Here is a 10,046-nt window from a genome sequence, read left to right as displayed (position 1 = left end):
GGCAGCGGGGGCCGGGCCGACTTCAGCCCCGCGGGGCTCCCGCTCCGCCGCCCGGCGCCCCTCGGCGGCCGGGGGAGCTGCCGGCTCCGCGGGGCCGTGCGGACTCGGGGCAGCTCCCGCTCCGGACCGAGCTCCGCGGGAGCTCGGCCGCTTCCCCACGCAGCAGCCACCTGTCGTCTCAGATCCGTCGTCCAGGACGGATAAGCCCAAAGTTAAACAGAAATTAATTTAAACTCGTTTTATTAAATTCTCGCTATGGAGGGGGAAAAAATAAAGTGAAACTACTTTCCAGGGCAAAATGAGCACCATGTGGGGGCCCGAGGGGGGCTGCCGGTGTCCCGGCGCAAGATCTGCTGCCGTGCTCACGCCTTGCTCTGAAACACGCAGAGCAGCCGGCGGGATCTGGAGCCTTGAGTTAAAGATTTCTTTGGGACAATCGCAAATAATGATACGCAAACTTCTGTGGGAAAAAGCAAAGCTCAACTCCCCGAGAAAATGTTGCAGTGGTGATTATAATGTCAATTCTACGAATTTGTGCTGGTTACTGCGTGTCGCGCTGCTCTTCCCTTGGCGATGTCCCCGCCTGAGCGATGCGCCCGAGCTGCATCCCCGCGGCTGCAGTGGCCCCTGGCGGGTGCGGCGGGAAGGGCCGCGAAGGAAGGATCAACTGCCTGAATAATTGCCAGTGTGTCCATCAGGAGGAAAAAGAGGGTTTTTAAAGTGGTTTTTTGGAAGATGTTTTGCTGATTCAGCTTTACTCAATTTGAGATTTTTTTAAAAAATGGAATTTAGAAACTTACTTGGCTTTGCATATCCTGTGATTAAAATGATTGCTCATGAAAAGAAAGTTAAAAAAATTAGACGTGACATTTGTTTATTGAGTTTGAGTGTTTGACCTGCTTTATACTCCAGAAAAAAAGCAACTCACTTGGTAGCTGGGTTAATCAAAATTAACTCGGGATTTGTATAAGGAAACTTCAGTTTAAGTCCATACTTTTCTTGCTTCCCTGTATGTTTTCTTGCTGCTATGCTTAATGCCAACAATTTGAAAAATAACCTTTTCTTATAAAATATTTTCTTGGCTCTTCAAAAATGAGATCCAAGTAGATATTTCAAGACAAAATAGATTTGTAAGAAAAGACAGTTTAAATTTATTTTTTTAAATTGCAGTAAGAGACAATGGTGAGTTGGGAATATACTATAATATCTTCTGTATAAAATCCTCCATTTTTTCCCTATTCGTATGACCTTCCTTATATTTCCAGTCAACTGCGTCTTGTTGATATGATGTTTCACTATTTTCTAATTAAATGTATTATCCCTATTGCTCCTTGCATGCATTACACCATTTGTCATATTATTTTGCCATTAAAATAGATTTCAAATCCAAAAAGGTGAATACAATTGTTATGACTGACTCACTGCTCTAGCAAAAAGAATGGTTTCTCTAACACTCTGGCAACTCAAATGGCTTTTCAGTGGTGAAATGCCTCATGCCTGCTCCCAGAGTGCTCTGTATGGAAACAGGGGTCGCTGTTAGATCAGAGGTGGATCTGTTTCTGCTGCTGCCGCTTCTGTGGGTCCAGAAGAGCCAGAGAAGGCAACAGTGAAACAGAACGGTGGTAAAGGCGACTCAAGGTGGGGAACAAAAACAGAATTACAGGTCTCTCTTGGTTTAGCTGACAGGTTTCTAGTGAAGGCTGATCCTTCAAAGAAAACCAAAAACTTTCTTTGTGTCTGATTTTGCAGATTTTTTCATATAAGCTGTTCTTTTCCTATAGAAGAAATCACACTGACATCACCATGATGAGCAACATTCATAAAACGTGGAAGTGGGTGAGGTTTTCTTTGACCCTTTGTTTCCTTAGTACCAATTGATGACATATTCATTTCACAGCTAAAAAAAAAAGCTCTGTTTCAACTTGTCTAGGAGTGAAATATTTCAAGTTTCTTTCCAAAGTGAATTAAAAAAAAAAAAAATCTGAGAAATATATTAAAAAAAAAAAAAAAAAGAGCCTTAAGTAATCTGAATATATTGTCCTTTCTGTGCTTTGATATTCAAGTCCAAATTGCTACCCTGCATAATTCAGTGCTTAGCTTAAAAAAAATAGTAGTTAAACTGTAAGGGATTTTCCTAAAACATGAAGTTTACAAGAACAGGGGAGAGATCAGGAATCATCCCTTAACTGGGACTGTAGCCCAGAGGAAGGCTCATGCAGAGTGGGGTTGCCAGCATCTAGATCCAATAGTATTTTTAAGGTCGGGAATAAAGTGATTCAGTGTAAATCCATCCCTGTGGAAGAGGTGGTTCTATAGAAGGAGATGGAGCTTTTCTTATCTTAGCCCACCAGCACTTTGAGGAAAGACTTAAAAATTCACATTCAGTAATGCTGTGTTAAAATAGCTCACTTTTATATATGTATTTTTTTTTTTTAAAGAGCAAGAGTGGTGAAAAGTTTTTTTGGCATCAGATTTATGGAGTATATTGCAAAAAAGTGATATGCAGTGTGCATCCTACCCCTCTAAACCAGGAGTTTTGTCTTCTAAACTCTTGCTTGGGGGAAAAAGAAAATGTATCCTCAAATTTATGTATCCATGCAACACAACCTCTATCTTGTATAAGATCTTTATATACATAGTGTTAACATAAATTGATATATGTATCACATCTTCATAACTGCATTTATTCACAAATGCACCAATGGTCTATTCCTGCTAAACTAACACTTTGAGAAAATAATCTAAGAAACCGCAACAGGTAGTAATAAAACAACCTTTAACCACAATTTATTCCACAACCTTACAATTTTCTAGCAACTTGAAAGAAACTGGATGTTTTGTGCCACACATTAGAAGTGAATAGTAATGGATGTTGGAGGGGAATGTTATTTCTTACCTGTTATTTCACATAAACTAACAGTATATTAGACATGAAAAAAACCAAAACAAACCAAGCCCAAATAACAAATAACTTGCTGGTTTTTAGAGTACCTGTGCTGGTTGCTGTAACATCCTACCCTCACGGCTGGGTGTCTTCATTGTCTGGGACTGCACACCAGCAGAGAGCAATCTGCTGTGATCCCAGACAAAGCCCAATAAAACATGAAAGGGGAGAAAAGAGGAATTCCTGTTTTGAAGGTTCCCCCTGCCCGTGGCAGGAGGCAGGTGGGAGCCCTGGTCTGTCACTGGCCGTGTCACCCCCGGCTCTCTGGGACAGGGACCACAGAGAGGATCTCTGTCTGCTCCAAGCTCCTCCAGGAGACCTCGTCCTGCCACAGTGTGCAAACCAGTCTGAGGACAGGAGCTGACAGGGTCATTGTAGTGGATTTAAGTTGGATAAACCCAGGATTTTAGACTATTTCTCCAATCACTACAGAAAGAAAGCATGAGAAATTTCTCTGTGAACAGGCATTTGGACTTCCAGTCCCCATACGAATCTGTTCCATGTCCAGCCCAAAAATGGTCAAATGAGCAAAAGTAATTTATGTTTCCACTTTGAATCTGAGTTTATTTTAGGAATAGAAGAATTAGTTCGATCTCCATATGGTGAAATTTGATCCTTCCCCTGTTGCAGGAACCACACAGGTTTGGAAGTGTTCCAGAAAATACTTTTATTGCTAACATTCATTCTTTTTAAAGCCAAGAATGGATTTCAAAATACTGGGCTCCTTATTGCAGGAATTATGTTCAAGGCTTCTTGGCTATATGTAGAAAGGGTAAGAGACAGTTTTGAGCTCTCTTGGCGTTTCTTGTAGCAAATCATACTGTTGCCTCTTTTAAAATCCTCAGTGGATACAGCAGCGATTCGGTGTTGGAACTTGTTTATTTCTTTAGACTTCATACCATCCATTTATAATTTACCCTAAGGAGCTCAGCCCCACCCTACTCAAACACTGCCTGTGAGTTTCCTCACTCTAAATTGGTTTGGGTATTTTCTCTCTCCTCACTTTAGCTAAAGGCTCCACTAGTTACAACATGCAAAATGACAAATAAACCAATAGAAAAGCAAATTTCATGTTCAAAAATTGCACAGTGGCCAAGAACAAATAAAAGATGAATAAGGCTTGATTGTTACTTATGAAGGAAGTGATGTGGAGATTAATTAATCAGAAATGTAGTTCTACATAATAACAAGCTCTCTAACACATAATGTAACAAACTAATAAATAAAATGTGAGACTAATCATTCAGTCCTAGTAAACAGAGGGGAAAGCCCAAGTCTGCACACTGATGTGTTTTTCTGTACTTTGCATATCTTGCCTATACATTAACTGAGGTACTGAGTGAAAAACAAACCCTTGGAAATTACCTTTTACTGTTGGTTTTGCAGGATTTTCCCTTTCTTTCTCAGAGGGTCTCACCTTATGATGTACAAACAGATTTAAAAGTCAACTCTTGTGACTTTGCCCAAGAGTTTGCTGAAAGTTTGCTGTCAGCTCATCAAAATAAAGGTGCAGAAGGACAGATTTCCTTGCTTTGCCAGCTCCCGTTGCTTAATCAGGGGATTAGGGGACTAATTAATAAGAAGAGAGTACAAAAGGGAAACACTATCTTGGTAGACATTCTAGCTTGACTGAGTGATGGGTTTGGGACTAAAGTCTAACAACACGTTACAAACAGCCTGATGTGGTCACCAGGGAGCAGTTACTGTGGTGCTACAAGGGCTGTGAGGAGCAAGGGGATGACTCAGAAGATGAGCAGATTAAGTACTGGAGTTCAAGCACTGATAGAGATGCTTCTGGCTGTGTAGAAGTCTGCAGGGCTGCACTGCTCATGGGGTAGGCATGCTCTGCTTTTGCATGGGAATGTGGGGATACTGTTCTTGTACCACCATCAGCAGCTGCTCCTCAAGTGGATGCTTACAATATGATGTTACAATACAGTCTGCTCCAATTTCTCCCCTAGTATTTCCTTCAGCTCTCTGTAATATTTAGACACCCATTTCATATTGGAATACTCTTTTCTAGGGATTTTAATGCCTCCAAAATATTTTTTGCTGGAGTGTACTAACATTTTCTGAACTTTTTATGATTTATATAGAGACAGGATTAGGCTTTTTCCTCCAATCTCTGTTGTTTTGTCATTTTCAGTACCAAGCATTATCTGCCATTATATTGCCTACTTGCTCAGCACCAAGAGGTTCTTCTCCAGAAGCTGGTTAGATCTGATGCCATTAGATTAAACAGTACTGGTTATTTTTGTAGCACCTACACACCCAGCCACCTTCCTGCTGGGCTCCTTCCTGGCAGTAGGACTCTGTTTTTCATGAGCTTGCCATGAGCTCATTGGACACAGCAACATTTGCAGCAGAAAAGCATGGAAGAAATTTCTTTCAACAACTTACCAAAGAGTATTCAAAGAGTTTCTGGTGGATGGGCATAAAGGTGGAGTGAAAACAAGGACACTATGATTTTTGTTTAACCTGTTCATTTTCTAGAAGTTCAATTACATTCAAAGACAAGGGATTTCAGCCTCTTAGGGGAGGAAACACACAGCTCTAATGAAACACTTGCAGGCAGGGGATTAGTTGCCCTGTTGGAAAAATAAAAGTTTTAACTGAAATGTTTAATGTGGGAGTACAAAGTCAGCATAACAGGTTGCTCAGATAATGATGGGGGTTACAGCTTTGTGGCTGTTTCAGCAAGAGAAGGTGAAGTCAGCATTTAGCACCTCTCCTAATCACTGTAGGATTTATGTGTGAGATATTGTGACTATTGTTATGTCCCCCCCCCTTTCTTAGTTTTATTTCATACCTAGAATTCAATGGAAAGACAGAGTCTTGGTTTCTAGTCCTGGCCTGGAAGCACACTCTGCACCATAACTTCTTTTCATCTTTTCCCAGGAGACCTAGGAATAGTAATTTTTTCTCATAGATGCATTTTGTAACATATTTCTGAGCATTCATTGGCATCCCTGAGGCTTGGCACCTCTGAATGTGGAAAAATAGGAAGTGTTTGCAAAACCACTTTTAAAAGCCTCACTAATACTTTGTTGGGCCTGAGCTCAGGCTCTCTCTGGCTCTGGGATGGGTCCACAGAGACACCATGTCCATCTGCAGGCATCCAGAGGGATCAGGCCTGGATTGTGTGCATTGCACTGCTGCTGAGCTCCCAGCCTGAGCTTTGCCTGTGCCAGCTCACCTCCTTGGCCAGCCCATGCCAGGCTGGGCTTTGCACAGCCCTTGGGACTATGTCCTGTGAGAAATTTGGAGGGAGCTACCCTGTGTGTGTTGGGAAAGGTGAAAGGGCTGTTCTCTGGGAGCAAGCCCTGCCATACCAGCTGGCCTCTGTGATGAAAAATGACCCCTGCCCTGATTTATTCCCCAGTTTAAACAAGCTGAAAGACAGATTTCACTCCAAAGGTATGAAACACATTGCATTTTCAAAATCTAGTCTCTTAGCTGTTCTATTTTCTGCTGCTCTGCTTGCTGCTGAGCACCAAGGCTCCTTGTCCTGCCTCTCCAGCAGCTTTCACCAGGCTCACCAGCCCCACCACTTACTAACAGACTGTCTCTGCTTGCTGGATTTCTTCAGAGATCACTCAGTGTTGTTTCATAAAGGAAAGGAAGAGCGTTTGCACTCTTAATGAATTTAGTTGTCATCACTTGTCAGCTTTGTGCTCTGAGGTCTCTCTCAGGTAGCGTAATTACCATTGTATTTATCTATAGGTAATTATAATCTGGGAAGCAGTCCAAATTCTGCTTTTTAAGTAAAATTGGTGAAGCTTATTTGCAGTGACTGGAACCCCCCAGCACACAGCAGCCTCCCTGGCAGCACCACAGTGGCTGTGGGAGGACGTGCCACGTGGTTGGATACAAGAGACCCTCTTTCCTGCTTAGTTATAGCCAGGAGTCATTTCCTGTTCTATCTGGCATGCCCCAAAACATCCTTATCTTCAGATATTCTAGCCTGAACACTGTAGTCAGGAAAAAGGACAAAAATTACCCCTGGTTGCACAGGCTGGGGGAATGGGAAGGTCACTGAGCTGTCAGGCACGTGCTCCAACCTCACCTCTGCTGCCAGGCTGATTTTCCCTGTATCCACAGACACGGGTCTCACAGCCCTCAAAGAAACAAGAATCACACGAGATGATTTCCAGAGAGCAGCTTTGGTGTCAAATCCCACCACCAGCCATGCCACAGGAATGCTTTCTCAGGGCTCTGCAGAGCCAGCAAGCCCCACTGCCACCCTGCCTGCTTCTCCTGAGCACTTCAGTGGTTTAGGGGTGCAGGGGTAGTACTGGGCTGACAGCTGGACTTGATGATCTAATAGGTCTCTTCCAGCCTTGATGATTCTATAATTCCTGACCTGACCTTCAGCTGTAAATGCCATTTAGATGATTTCATTGTCCTCAGCGGGCCAAAACACATTTTCAGGTGAAAAAAAATCCTCTGGGAATATCTCTAACCATTCCTACTGGAGTGTGCAGCATCACCCTTAGCTTCTGCCTCTACAGTTAGCTGCACCTTCTGCCATGTCATGTCAGAGAAATGCAGGGAGCCCTTGGGTTTTGCAGACTGTGGGTGAAACACTGGGACTCTTTGCTACTCATGCAGAGAGCATTGCTCTAACATTAGAAAGTGCTGATCTCCATTTCCACCCACAGTGGAGAAAATTAAATATTTTCTGAACTATGAGGAGGCTGAGAGACTTAGAAGTAAAAGTATTCCCACAGCTGCCGCTGTCACTGATGAAAAAGGTTGTCAAAATTGGCTTATTCTGAAAATTTTAACCATCAGAACATGCTGTCAGCACAGACTGGGACAGAGAATAGTCCTGGGGTAGTCACGGGGCATAGTGCTGGGGTGCTGGGAGTGCTGGAGTGCTGGACTTTTCATGGGTAGATATCACTGGGTGCTAATGCTTCTTGAGAAAGGGGATGAAGGGAAATCTTTGGTCTTGTTTGGAAGACGAAATTCTCATATTCTTTCTTTGCTTTCTCACCCAACTGCATGCTGTATAAACCTGCAGATGCCAGAGATGTGTGAATATTTGGATTGCTGAAGGCATATCACCCTGTATGTATTTTACCATTCTACAGCCAAGATTGCTTCCTGTCCTAACCCATGATCTCAACCTGTAGTCTTGTGACCTTCTGAACCATACAATAAAGATGTAAACTGAACTCACCCTTCCTACCTATGTAGAAGATAAGAAAAATAAATCACATCTAAAAAACTCAAAAATCCCATCTCTAACTCATTCAAAATTCTTTCCAAAATCCCCATATCCACCCATTTTCCAGATTGAGGCAAGGCCGTCTTGGAAAGTCCCTGATATTTTCACATACTGTAACTTTTGATCAGATGGTTTGTTCAGCCTCAAGGCAGCTTTTTTCTAAAATAGAGAAGTGGTTAGCCTTGCTAATCCATTGGTAGGAACTTGGTGGCTGTTTCTTTCAATGAAGCATCTCTTCTCAGCTGACAGTTTTGCTAATTGAGATATGCTGGGAGGTGATAGTCACAGCTGGCGTGGTGTCTGCTGGCAGGTCTGAGCCCAGTTTCTTTGCTTGGTTGGATTTCCTCTGCATTCCTGTAATGAGCAGCATCATTGCAAGGGTTCATCTGGTGCTGTTGGCTTGCTGAAGGACACACAGACCTGTTCTCTTGCTCTTGGTGCTGCTGGAGGCTGGCTGTGCAGTGAAGCCCATGCCCACAGGTGGGGTCCGTGGCAGGGGGTACCCAGCACCTCCTGGGCTGACCTGTGAAGCAGGTCACCAGTGCTCACCATGGGCCATGATCAGCCTTTCAGGGCTGTGGGAGCACTGGCTGCCCTGAGACACAATCTAAATGAAAGGTGCAGGCAGACTAAACCCTCTGATGGGTCGTTTCCATGTCTTGGGCAGGCTTTTCCTACACCCACAGGAAGAGGGCAGCTTGAGCCATACTGGGTCTGATGAAGGAAAATCATCCCAAACTGTAAATGTGTACAGTACAAATGCAAAGTCTTGGTGATTTTAAAAATTATTTCTACTAATTATTCACACAAAAACACCAGAGACCAAATTAAATGAACTTTATTGCCTTTGCAAAGTCAAAACAAGAGTACACCAGAATTAAGGTGAGCTATACATGCTATACAGACTTCCTAAGTACACCTACTATGGGAATTTGTTATAGTTTCTCAGTGTAGCACTTGTTGTACACTGTGGACTTAGTAATATTCAGGATTTTTGCCCTCTTTCACATTTAGTTGAGGCTTTTCTGGCTAGCTGTCTCCATTCCTGTTATAGATACTGTAGATGATTCTTGCTGAGGTTTGAAATGTCATCTGCTGGGACATGAGATGTGTTCCAGCAAATGCTCAGTAACCTTTGGTGTTTTTCTTCAAATGTGAAATGTAATGGATACAAATGACACCAAAAAATCAAGAATAAGCAGACCAAAGAGCTTCCTGGCTTGTTTCTCTGTCTCTGGCAGTGACAGGTCCTGCAGACAGAGCAAAAGGAGATGACAAGAAAGCGCTGGTGTTTCACAGAAGTGCTTGCAGACTGCGACTCTTTGTGGTCCAAAGACTTCCTGACCAGAAATAACACCTTCATTTTCAATAGTGACAAAAGGATTTTTCTTCCAGGAATTTAGCTGATTGCTTTCTGAACTGTGCAAACTTTGGCATCCTCCCACAAACTGCTGTGGAACTTCAGCACTCATTGTGTGAGAAACCCTCCTCTTCCTTCCCTGTAGCATCTGCCACCTGCTCAGGGTTGCAAACACCCTCAGACAATGTTCTCTGCTCCCTTTCTCCATCCTGCTCAAGACTTCATGCACACAGTTACCACCCCCCAGTTATTTATTTTCAGAGCTAATGGCAACAGGTTTTTTTTCTGTAACATATTTTCACATTTATATTTGCCTTGAAATGTTGGCCCAGAACTGTGTATCTTGTTTTGATTTGCAATAGCTCGTTCAGGTTCTATCTCTGCACATTGGAGGCTATAACTGGGTTTGCTAATGGGTTTGACTTAAACTATTCTGTCTTTATCTGCAATTTCACCTGTCACTTTATTGTCCAGTTTCTGAGTATTCTGAAACCCTTCTGCAACTGCTG

Source organism: Pyrgilauda ruficollis, unplaced genomic scaffold, assembly GCF_017590135.1.
Source record: "Pyrgilauda ruficollis isolate IOZ18807 unplaced genomic scaffold, ASM1759013v1 scaffold33, whole genome shotgun sequence".
Taxonomy (NCBI): domain Eukaryota; kingdom Metazoa; phylum Chordata; class Aves; order Passeriformes; family Passeridae; genus Pyrgilauda; species Pyrgilauda ruficollis.
Note: the sequence above shows the minus strand (reverse complement) of the source record.